Source organism: Talpa occidentalis, unplaced genomic scaffold (assembly GCF_014898055.3).
Source record: "Talpa occidentalis isolate TD23 unplaced genomic scaffold, MPIMG_talOcc4v2.1 talOcc4.4, whole genome shotgun sequence".
In the NCBI taxonomy this organism is placed as follows: domain Eukaryota; kingdom Metazoa; phylum Chordata; class Mammalia; order Eulipotyphla; family Talpidae; genus Talpa; species Talpa occidentalis.
The window spans coordinates 123119559-123128551 of NW_023604295.1; the positions used below are offsets into that span (position 1 = coordinate 123119559).

An 8993-nucleotide genomic window follows, 5' to 3' on the forward strand; every position below is an offset into this window, starting at 1 on the left:
ACCTCCTCAACTCAGAGGAGGTCGGCAATGTGATTCAGAGTCCCCTGTGCTCAGAAATTCTTGCACGTAGAAAAAATGCTTTTATCAAACATCTATCTAGATTATGGGGTAAGCTTCTCAGAATCATATCCAGACCATAACTTCATTTTTTCTCTCTCACTATATAAAACTTCTCATTGTAGCATCAAAAGAGATACTTCTTAATTTTAGCAATCAAGGAAAATATATAAATTCAAATATAAGTTCTGGTCTAGGGTTATCTGGATCAAGTTTGAAGATTGCAGTTCCTAGGAACAGAGGCGCTTCCTTTCCTTTATGAAATAGCGCAGACTAGTGGCAGTTATGAGCACTGCAGGGAAATTCAGGAAGATCTTTTTTCTTGAGTAAAAATATACTTGACCTACAGCTGCTTCTTGGTCAGGAAAATCAGTCTCAAAGTGCTGATTTTTTCATATGAAATGATGTCAAGAATTTCCATATGAAAAAACATGGTGTGTTAGGAAGCCATAAGTTATGCCCCAATGTTGTTCTTGAGTCCTGATTTTCCAATGTTTTCATTATGTTACATAAACCAAGCAACTCTTCCTTGGAAAACCACAAGTAGAGACTTAAACATGAAATGAAAATAATATTTCAAATCCAAGTGTTATGCATGTGTCACTCCTGCTTAAATTTTAAAGCATTTTCTACCGACACTGCTACCTCTGAAATGTACTTATTTTAGAACTTCTGCTCCATTCCATATGAAGTAAACATTCTGTCCAGTTCTGAATAGGCCCCTTTCACTGAGCCTTCTAGGCGTTTCACCAGCAGTCTCCTCAGCCAAGCCAATTACTCAGTCAAGTAATCACATATGTTGATGCCAGGAGAGACACAGCCAAGGGACGACGGGCAAACCAGCGCGGGCCTAAAACTGACCAAAATGAGGCCAGCCTAAACTAAATCATGCAGGCCTTTTTTTTTCTTCATGTGAAAATACAATCCCCTGTGCAAGTAACGCTGTTTCTAGGCTTTTGATTTTTACAATCATGGGTATAGCTGCTTTTCAAATGGGGCTGAGTGTGTCGAGTGTTCTATGAAAAAATTAGGTCATAGGACTGCATCACAAAGGATTTTGGGGGGATGGGAGGGCTAGAGGATGACAATAAGTTCAACTTAGGAACAAAAACAATTTTCAGCTTCTGCGATGTATTTGCCTGTGATATGATGAAAAGCAGAAAGCAAGAGGCAGATGGGCTTTCGTGAGTGCCCACCATTTGGCTGTTTTCACAAATGGTATTTTCCTGTAGGAAGGGTTTGCTATTTCATTTTCTAGATAAGGAGGTAGAGGATCAGAGAAAGGAGGGAGGGAGCTGGTCTTCAAATCATCCAGCTGGGATGCCACATTCCCACTGACAGGATCCAGAAAAAGGTTTTCAGAGTGAAAGATAGTTCCCATTTGTCCTTAGAACCTTCATTTACAGATACATGCAAACCCTTTGCCCAGCAACTTTGGGTTGTTTCCTGTTCCTCCTGTGTCACTGCACAGTCAGGTAACACATGGCCCTGGCCTGATACCCAAGCATTCCCCCTAATCTGGTCTAGAAACTTCTATTCTGTCTTTGATGTTTTCAGGTTATACCGGGCCTGTGTACTGTTTCCTTCTTTGTCTGCTGCCTCTTAGCTTAGATTAATAGGGGCGTCTCCAGCACACACTTCCCCATTTTAACGGGCTGGGAACTCAGGCAGAGTCTGAGCCACATTGGGCACTGGCAAGCTGTTAGGAGTTGGTCACTTTCATTTCATTCTGCCTCAAATATTTTTTTCTAGACACTATGCTAGGCACAAGGCTCAGGTTGATGGAAGGTGAATTTTGTCTTCATATTACTCCATTTGGAGAATAATTTACTCCAGTGCTTCCTGGAGCTGTTTGATGGTGGAGGCCATGGAAGGTGTAAAGAAAAAAAAAATCTTTCTCAAAGGATACTAAGGATATATCCTGATAGGAGAAGCTAAATATTTATAAAAGCAAGTGAGGACAGGTAGGTGACAAGCTCAGATTTGCACAAGATTCAATTTGTAGGCATTTATTTTCTGACCCTCTCCCTGGTTAAATACACCAGCACCCACATTGTCCCTCAGCCCTTGAAAAATGACTGGTGATGATTCCCAGGACTGCTTCAGGAGGGTGGAGGGAAGAGACACTGGCAGGCCCCCACTCTAGCAGGTAGTGAGCCAACCATCTTCACATATGAAGCTTCATTTAATTCTTATGACACCATCATGAGCTAAGTGGAATCTTTGCCCTTGTACAGATGAGGACACTGAGGCTCAGCGAGGTGAAGCTGTGCATTGGGCCTGGGACCCATGGACATCTGGGGCTGGAGCACTCTTCATGGGGGAAAGGGAAGATCTTAGCTACAGTGACTTTCCTTCTGCTCCTCAACTTCTGGCTGGATGCACCCAATCAAGTATACACATGTAGCAGGCCTAGGCTAATTACAAGATAATTCAAGCCCTAGTCCTATCCTCACATTAAAATTGAGAGTTACATACGCGCACGCACGCACACACACACACACACACACACCCCAATCCAATTCCTATGGGGAGAGATTTGCCCCGGAGGTGTGGAAGAATGTTTGAGGCGGGGCAAAGCATGATGATAGGAAACTCAGTGTTTCAGGGCAAAGTCAGGGCAGAGTATCAACAGGTTTGGGGAAAGCAGTCCCGAGTGGGGTGCTGGGTGTGCCTGGACCCCAAGCATCCCCAGAGGCTGTGTGTCTTGTGGTAGTAGTGGTGGTGTGTATGGTCATGTGTGTGTGAGCATGGGGATGTGCACATGTGTGACTGAGTATGTGAGCATGAGTGAGTGTAAATGTGAGTGTGGGTGAGCAAATTGAGTGTGTGAGGATGTTGTGAGGGTGTGTGAGAGTGAGCATGCGTGAGTGTGAGTGTTAGCTGGCGTGGGCTGGGGTTTGGGAGTATGGGGAGTATAAAGAAAACTGGGTCTGGGACCCCAGAGACAGGCGTCTAGTCCCAGCTTTGCCACTGGTTGCAAATGCCACTTCAGCCTGGTCACCCAGCACCCCCAAACCTCCATTTTCTTCAGCTGTAAGATCAGAATTGAAGCAGATTATGTCCAAGGTCTGTCCCATACCAATAATTCTATCCCTGGCCTCGCCTTTTCTTTTTTTGTCCCCTCCCCACCTGCAGCTCAGAGCTCTAGAAAACTTTATCTTTAGTTGGCAAACAGCATAACTTTTTTTTTGAGAAGCAATTGTTTCATCCCATGAACTGGGCGAGCCCTCTCCTTGTAAGAGAACAGCCAAACCTGTGTCATTGCTATGGGAGAATTGTTAGTAGGAAAGTCATCTCACACTGACGGATGTCATTTCTTCTGCCAACCACCCACTTGCCTTTGCCGAACTATCACGGATGTGGTGCCACTCCTTTTATTAGGGGCTCCACACGAAAGAGACAAAGTCCCCACCACTGCGTTGACCCTAAGGATACATTTGAGGATAATATTAATTACATAAAGAACAACCATGGGAAGAAGTTTCTTCTGCTCTAGATTAGGAGGAGGGGCCACTACTTAGCAACTGGCTCGTCTCTACCTCTGGGACACTCAGTGTCATACACATTCCATTTCCCTCATTACAGTCTGACGCTGCAGGAAGCTCAGAGCCAAACCTAGGTTCAGGTGTGCGGCTGCACATGGCACATTCAGTCCAGGCCTTTCTTTCCTGCCCCAAATCTTTCTTGGCCTCATTAATTCTTTTTTTTTTTATGTTTATCTTTTTAAATTATATGCATTTAGGCACTTTAAATAGCACTGGGGGAAAAGCCAATATTCAAGTAGAAACTTCCTTCCTTCCTTCATTACATGAAACTCAAATGTCAGTGCAGTAAAGGTTTAGGGGCACACAGCTCTGCCTGCTCACTGGTGACTGGCCACGACTGTGTCCACCTATGACAGCAGAGCTCTGTGGATGTGACCGGGGGGATCTGGCCTGGGAGCCTAAAGTAGTTATTATCTGGCCTTTTATAGGAAAAGGTTGCTGACCCCTGGACCACACCTTCATTTTATATCTGTTGAGTTTTTCTTGGCTAATGTTAGTATAGAAGTGCTTCAAATATGGGTGTTTGCTATATTCTTATTCAGTCTATGGTTTTGTGCTTTATTCATAAAGCCCCCTCTGAACATGCCTTAATCTTGACCCCCAACTCAGGCGAACTGGCTTGCTCAGAGATCCGTGCTATGCAATAAACAAGATTATTTTAAGTCTCTTAGAAATGACTGAAAGACAGAAGACAAAACTAGCAGGCAAACTATAAATCGGAGACATTGAGAAAGGAAGTGGGGTGAAGATGGAGCAAAACAGGAGAGGGAAGAGCACAAGAGATTATGGTAACAGTTCACATGTGTCTTGGTGGTGGCAATTTTATGGGGATTACACCTGAGAAGAAAAATCATTGCACAAAAATGAACAAATATATAAATAATATGTGTAGGTTAAGGTAAAAAAAAATCATGCTTTTCTGCCCTTCGCTATCAGGATAGATGAGGGAACCCTGTGATCCTGAGTGCATGCCTGATGGCGGGCACCTGGAGTGGGTACACCTGGGCTAAGACTGTGCTTTTTAAGGGTGATGTCACGGGGACGCCAGTAGAAGCCGAAAGAGAAGAAGCCCGAAGCAGAAGCAGAGAACGCCAGAGAGCCCAGATAGAGTGAAGATTTGCTGGGGGCTGGGAGGACTGCCAGCCTCCCAGCACCCCTGCCTACCACATACCCACTGAACCCCAATAAAAGACCTGCAAAAAACCACTGAGGACTCTGACTCCTCCTTTACCCGGTCTACATGGGATCAGAAAACCTGCACTGTGGTCCTTCCTGCCCTTACAATATGTAAAAAAAGTAAATAAATAAAATGTAAATAAATATGTAAATAAGTAAAATGTAAAAATAGATAAATAAATTTAAAAAAAGAAATGACTGAAGGAACTTTGGGGGTGACAATTTTGTAGACACTAATAAAGCTGAACCCACAAAAAAGTCTAATTTTTTGCTGAAAATTCTAAATCAACAGATTTACACAATAACTTGGCATTTTTAATGCCATAATCAAACAATTTCTCCAGTTTCCCTTTACTTGATACTTGTGTTTGCATATTTATTGATATGACCTCCCCTGGTCACCTATAGTTAAAAACAAAACGAAGTCTCCATGGAAACACAACATAATTTCTCTCAAATGATTGAGGGACCCAAGCAGCTGGAACTGGGCTGAAGGCTGAGATGGGATTTGACCAAATTAGGAAGAAAAAACACTTCCCTGACTTTTCCAGATCTCAGAATTCAAACCTCAGCATGGAAACCTGCAGATTGTGAACTACTATAGATTATTTTATTATTTCTTTTCCTTCTGAGAATTGCCTATCTTCTCCATCTGTATGTTTCAACTATAGGGTGCTGTTATCCCCTGCCTCTAGACTGACTGGCAGAAGCTACAGAACAAGTGAGAGGGGAGTCTGTATTGAGTGAGCACCTACTGTGTGTTAGGCACTTACACATCACAGACAGCCCAAGGGCACGCAGGGTAAACCTGAATAACTGAGACTTGAACTCATTTGGTTAATGCCATTTCACTAGAGATGAAACAAGACCCTTCAGAAAAAAATCGGAAAGACAGGTTGAACTAGGTCTTTTAACATAGCTGTAGTCTCAGGGGAAGAGGAAATCAAGTAAAGAAAATTCTTAAAGCACCTGCCCACTTCACCCTGCTTATGTTTACAAGAGCCAAGTGAGGGTTTTCCCAAGAAAACCTGGGTTCTCTTTAAAAATCCCATACTGGGGCCTCCCTGGTGGTGCAAGGGGATAAGCACCGCACTATGAAGCAATCCGCAGGCTCTGCAGCATGAGTTCGTTCCCCAGCCAGCCAGGGAGCAGCCCACATGGCGAAGCAGACCTCTCCTGTTTCGCCCGATGCTCCACTCAGCAGTGTATTTCATCAGTCTGCCTGTTCTGTTCCCTGCTCTGTCTCTGGTGAATCCTCTCACCCACCCACCCCCCATATCTCTGGCTTGTACCCCAGCTCTTGTATGCATAAATAAATAAATCTTTTTAAAAAATCCCATCCTGATGTTTAAAGGAGGATGAGTTAAATAAGGACAATTAATAAGAGCCTTGAAGCAAGAATGGACACTGGTATGAAGAAAGGGGCCCTGCTTCCAGTTAGAGTGAGGGGTCATGGCAGATGTATCGCAAAGAGTTGGATAGAGACTAGCACATGTTCTTAATTCAAAAAAATGGCTATTTTCTGGGGCCAATTATCAATTAACTGTGCTTTTACCCCCCTCAAATTCTGATCTGTGAAAATTTCCCCAAGTCCTATTTCTTACTAGAGTGTGATTAGCAGCATATACGCCTACCAAGGGTCACCTCTGAAGAGGACCCAGCATCATCAAGGTCATAGACACATGCCCGCCAATGCTTCAGAAGTGTGCTCTCAAGCCTTGGAGAGAACAGAATCTGCAGGGAACCCCTCAAGAAGCTGGGCTGCCAACCCCACACCATTTGGGACAGCTTTGCTTTCACCTGTATGAAGAAAGCATGCCTCTGTTTTTTTACAATTTCAAAAGCACTGTCCTGAGACATATCTTTGCCTGCACATAGGCACAGATCACATAATTGATATTTGAACCAGAAATTGTGAGAGGAAGTAGGCTGTCCTCTGAAGACAGGTTCAGAGGATGGGAGTGAGAAAGGCTGGCATCTCCTCCTCCACCCCAGTGAGTGGAGCCCCACTCTGTTCTCCTGGATATGCATTTAGATTCTCCTCAGGCTCCATTCCTGAAACCTGATGGACTAGGCTGCTCTCAGTTTAAATGCCCTGTAAGCCTAGAAGATTCACCCCTCTTCTGCAGGAGCCCTTTACTGTATAGAGTCTGCGTGAAATACTTTGCCCTCCAGAGAGGAGTCATATCATTGCAAATTGCTTTCTCAATCAAATTAGCTGATAAACTAGAGCACTCGCTACTCTACTAAAATAGCTCTTTAGATTATAGAGAAGTGAAATCACTGGGGACAATCTGTACATGCAAACTCTCTGAAGTCAAAAATTTGACTTGAGCTAAGGAAGTATTCTTCACAAGTGCTAAGCTGATTTGGTTTTTTGTTTCATCTTGTTTTGTTTTTCAGTTTTCAACAATCTCATCCTTCTGAATAGCTTTTGCTCTGCTTCCCAGTGTTGAAATCCCTGGGCGTTTGTCTAGAAAGCACTGGTGCAGGTGCTGTCAGTGATTTAACTAAGCACAGGCAGATCTTGTAGAGGACTAGAACAATAACTGCTCTGAAAAAGAATGATCCTTCCCATCACAGAGCAATTTATAAAGATTACACATCCAACCGCATACCAGGAAAGTAGTTCTCCCTTTCGTTAATTTTTCACAGAATAAATGATGAAATTGGAAGGTTAGAGAGCAGCCAGTACTTTATCTTGGACTACATTGATAAAAAGTGCTGTCATTTCAAGAACTCCCTCAGTTTCTTGAACTACTTTATTAGCCATTCACACAGACCTCATGATTCAGACTTAGAAGAAAATAGCAGCCATAAAACCTAGGCAGCGTTAAAACAAAACAAACCTGTCTTTATTTATATATTCTCTTAAATAAACAAAGTCCCTGTTTTTCAGGATGACTTGCTAAAGCATCTGCCTACTCAAAGTCAAGGCTATTTCTGACAGCACATAGTCAGAAGCTTTCACAGGTGAGCCTGACCTATCACCTAGACAATCTTTTGAGCAAAATTAAAGTAGACAATTTAGGGCCTCCCTGGGGGCACAAGGGGTTAAGATGCAACCTATGAAGCTGTCCGCAGCCTCTGCAGCACGAGTTTGATCCCCCGGTTGGCCAGGGACCTCTCCTGACTCGCCCGCTGCACCCCTCAGCAGTGTACTTTGGTCAGTCTGCCTGTTCTGTTCCCCATTCTGTCTCTAGTGAATCCTCTCACCCCTCACACCTCTGGTCTGTACCCCAGCTCTTGTATGTATAAATAAATAGATCTTTAAAAAAAAGAATTAAAGCTAAAAAATAAAATAAATAAAGCAGCCCAAAAAGGGGGTTCACTGCATTCATTTCCCCCTTTTTCTATTGATACATAGTGTTTGTCTTGCAGTTTCAATGCTTATATTTTTTACTAACGACAACCTTTCAGTGCAGTGCCCTGGTTGAATAACATAGCAATCAGCAAGTACCTGTAAGTCATGCCCGTCTCTGCCCTGGTGGTTTCCTGCAATGAAATTCCATGGACACGTAAAAACTTTTCCAAATATTTCCGTTCCACTGCTCCACTGGACCGGGCAGGCCAGCAGGTTACAGCGGGCGGAGGTCTGGTCACTGCCACGTGCCGCCTGCATTTCAGAGTTGATTCACCGGATTTGGGCAGGCCCAGCTTGGGGCTAGGGATGTCCGCACAGGCAGGTTTGTACAGATGCATGTTTCAAAAGCCCAAGGAGGCAAAGCAGATTTCAGTCTTGCTTGACTAACTTGGGTTATCGGGCTTGATGTGTCCCAGAAAGGGATCAGCTGATTTTCCTTAGATATCCCTTAACAGTTTTTGCCTGTGAGCAGGCGCCTGGGTCCCAGCAGAGCTGCTGGTTATATGACTCAGCTGAAGTCTGTGCAAAAAAAAGGATGCCTGACAAAGGCCAATCACTTTTCTTGTCCTTGGGAAAAATATGGGCACTCTTTCCCATGCCTTTCTATTTAGGTAAAAGGAAATATTTTGGTGGGATATGGGCCAAATACTCTGTTCTCATAAAGACCAGCAGGCCTTGGAGATGATTCATGAGTGTGTGATGAGACCTCTTTAAACTACCAAATAATTCATAATCAAATGATTTATTATACTAGTGGCATGCTTCATTTAGGTGAATAGACCATTTACCTTGTTTTTTTTTATATGTTGCTATGAAAGGATAGGAAATTTCAAGATGGTTGTAGAAAG

The 8993-nt window shown here is 43.5% G+C and overlaps 1 long non-coding RNA gene across 1 annotated transcript; it reads left to right on the forward strand.

Annotated features, from left to right (window-relative positions):
* The first annotated feature begins 1154 nt into the window (after positions 1 to 1154).
* On the forward strand, positions 1155 to 2489 carry LOC129146786 (uncharacterized). Its single transcript, XR_008553995.1, has 3 exons — positions 1155 to 1275; positions 1810 to 2021; positions 2295 to 2489. It is a non-coding gene; the product is annotated as an uncharacterized LOC129146786 (long non-coding RNA).
* The last annotated feature ends 6504 nt before the right edge of the window (positions 2490 to 8993 follow it).